We start from the raw sequence: 3,548 nt of genomic DNA on the forward strand, positions 1-3,548 counted from the left end.
ACTCTAGATGCCTGCGCAGCTGAAGAGGGCCCTGTGAATGGCCGCATGCTGAAGCATTACCTTGACCCAGTGATCTAAGGGATACCAGGTTCTGATGTATATATTTGTATATTAATGTGTGTACATATAAGCGTTTTCTTTTATGTTTTTATAAGCAATCCGATTTCTTGGAACCAAGCAGCGAGGTTATGGAGGCAGAGCAGCGCAAGTCCCCCATTTCAAAGCTCTCTCTTTGCATTGATTTTGGGAAAAGAGCGCAGTCCCGAAGAAAAGACCCAAAGGAACGTGACATTCGAAGCCTCTGTTCTTTTGAAGTGAAGTTCGAAGAGAAGCACATCAATTTTTGCCCCCGGCTATGAACTTACTTCAAAGGGTGCACAAGGCAGGTTTTGATATACTTTAAATGCTCTCAATGGTAAAAAGGGTATCGTTGTTATTTATAACAACAAGTTCTATTAAAAATGCTGCATTCAGGCTTCCAGTTCTTCAGTCAGTAGTATCAAAATAGAGGAGTTTTTGTTAGCGTTACATCTACAGCCTTTTCAAAGACAGGAAAAGAAGAGCTCCAGTTTTGTTCCATTTTTGTGGTTATTTTACAAGGCAGTTCTCAAGAAAAAGTGTATGCAATATCAAGTACGCAGAAGAAAGTAGGCGATGCTTTATTTTTCACAGTGTTTCAGTTAAGGAGGAGTGTTGCATTCAGAAGTTAAAGTTCTAGTCATTTAGCAGTTAGCACAAAAGATATTTTCAATTAACAGCAACTACAGAGGATCAAGGCATTCTGACCTGCTGTTCTTGGCTTGTCACAAGGAAAAGCCATCCCCAAGTGGAGCCACTGTTAGCCTCCTGCTGCGGCAGGTTAATCATCTTTCATGATCGACATTTTTACATGCCAGATATGTCATACTTTGCTTGCTGCAATGCTCCATATTTGCTACAGATGACCAGAGAAGTATCCATGAAGGTGTGCTAGTTTTAATGCTACTGCTTCGTTCCAGTTTTGATAAGTAATCCATTTTGGTGAGTTTTCAGTTAAGGGTAGGCCAAACAACTTAATCTTGGCCTCCCTAGGTTTCAATTTCATGTTGTAGAATATAGAGAATGAACATCTGTCCAAACAGCTTAATCTTGGCAGATTTGTAGTTAGGTAGAGAAACAAGGGCGCTCAACAGCTTAATCTGAGCCCTTGGCTGAAATAAGTGTAGTTATAGATAGGAGGACAACAAGAAGAAAAGAACAAAAAGCTGGGTATGCTAGTTCAAGTGCACCCAAACCAAAAAGAAGAGAAAATGCTAGGCAAGTAGGTCGGGTAGGTAGCTTTGTGGTTGCAGAATCATGGCTTGTGATCCGTTTCATATTGTCAAGTGTTATATCTATTCATATCACAAGTGTGAGGCAGTTTTCCAGTTGGAGGACTTCAAGCGAGGCATGACTAACTTCCCCTTCTTCCTTTTTCCCCAAATCACTCACTAACTTCCCCTAAAGAGGTCAAGATCTGCTTGATACCTCTTAGATTCATCATTCTCCATATCATTTGCCTTGGTGGAGATCTGCTTCACTCAAGGAATGTTCACATCTCTTCTATCAGTCATTTTCCCCCATTGATAGCCTAAGACATCATTCTTAGTGCTTTTCTCATCATTATCATATTAACTACTAACTCTATTATGTAATTCCCTATCTATTTCCCCTCCCCCTACTAAAACTATGTTAATAGCTCCCCTATATACTTATCCCTCCCCCTGGTTGAAAAATAACCATATACATCCTCGGGAATTGCTAAGTTTATCAGAAACTCAGCAAGAACCCACACTGCCCCCCTCTAACCATCTTCCAGATGCATTTCGGACTCCTTCCGATGCATAAAGCCCTTCATCACTCCATAAAACCCCTCTAATGCTTTTTGATTCCTTCACAAAGCATAAATTCCCTTCATATGTATAAAAAACCATCTTTTGGCCTTGTTTCTACCTTTTCCAAGTCACAAACCCTTTTAAAGGCCTAAAATCCTTCTCAAATCCATTGAAATCCTCCCAAGTGCCTTTGGAATCCTTCCAAGGCATGAATTCCTCCTTTTTGGGCCATCGGACCCCTTCCGATGGCTTATAAACCATTTCAAAGCATTAGTTCCCCTCAAAATCCATGAAAAACCCTCAAGGCATGAAAATTACTCCTTTTTTAGGCCATCGGACCCCTTCCGATGCCTTATAAGCCATTTAACATGCCAAAGGAGACCCCTCCGAATTCATTTGCCTTGCCTTTTTCATAAAAAGCGTGCTCCGATGAGATAAGGATCTATTTGATCCCCCTCCGATGCAATATCGCTATCGGGAGGGGGCAGTGGCATATTATAAGCGAAAATAGCTAAGTCTCAAGGCATGTGCCCTCCCTCCGATGCGATATCGCTGTCGGAGGTCGGGCGATAAGATGTGTATACTCTATGTTGCATTGCCGAAAGCCCGGTCCGGACCCGATCTCAATAAAGAAAGGGCCTATAAGCATTTCGGGTCCGCAGCATTTCGGAAGCACTATGTTTTGGGACCAATGGTTCGCCCCGATGCGATTTAGTGCTGGCCGTTGGATCGGCCCGCGCCGGATCCAACGGCCAGGATTTAAAGGCTGCTATAGTGCCCGCCAAAAGCCAATTTTCCATTAAAATTTCATGTTTGTGACACATTTTCTGTGTTATTCGGAAATGGGCCGTTTTCAAAGGTTTTGTATGCGGCACCCGCGCCCGCCCAGGTTTAAAGAAATAATGGTTTTTCAGACCATTCTTGGATCACTCCAGGCCCAAATTGCCCCAAATAGCAGGCTTTCATCTCAGCAGGCCTTCAGTGACCCTGTTATCACAAAATCAGTACTAAGGGCTGCAACCAAGTAAGATTTCATGTAACTCTTTCAACCAGACTTTAGACTAGGAATTAGCCTTCCTAGTCAGAGAGGGCTCTCTCACAGACTTTTGATAGAAATCAATCACAACAACAGATGGCTAACTCTTCACACACTTATGAAAATAAAGCTGGTTGGACACACATCAAATTTGGTCTTCATTGGGCTATGGAGTCTCACACATTTAATAAACAAAAGCACAGTCATTTCATGGAAGTCAAGGCTCTTTGCATTAGATGTTCAAACATATTTCACACAAACCACAACTTGCCAAACATACAGGAAGTCAGAGCATTAAAAATGAATTCTGAGTGATTATGTTGTAACAAGGCTGTAAAAGAACATTAAAAGAATAAACCACCATCACATTTGAACAATATAATCCATTGAGAATCTTGAGAAGAAACAACCACTGTTTTACTATTACTGTAACAAGTCTTTACATTGGCCCAAATAAACTCTGTTTTTGTATAAAATATCCAACCTTTTTTACATCAGAGTCATTTCTATATATAGGAAAACCCAAAATACTGCTACCTGAGACTCCTCAACAAGCATGAAGGGAGCTCGAAGTCCTATCATTAATTGTCTTATCCATATCTAAACAAACTAATTAATTACAAAGGTATTGCGCTGTGAAAACAGAGAGTTCCATTCCC

This window comes from Pinus tabuliformis, chromosome Q (genome assembly GCF_031772625.1).
Source record: "Pinus tabuliformis cultivar Carrire ecotype Pingquan chromosome Q, CPIR1, whole genome shotgun sequence".
NCBI classification, from domain to species: Eukaryota; Viridiplantae; Streptophyta; class Pinopsida; order Pinales; family Pinaceae; genus Pinus; species Pinus tabuliformis.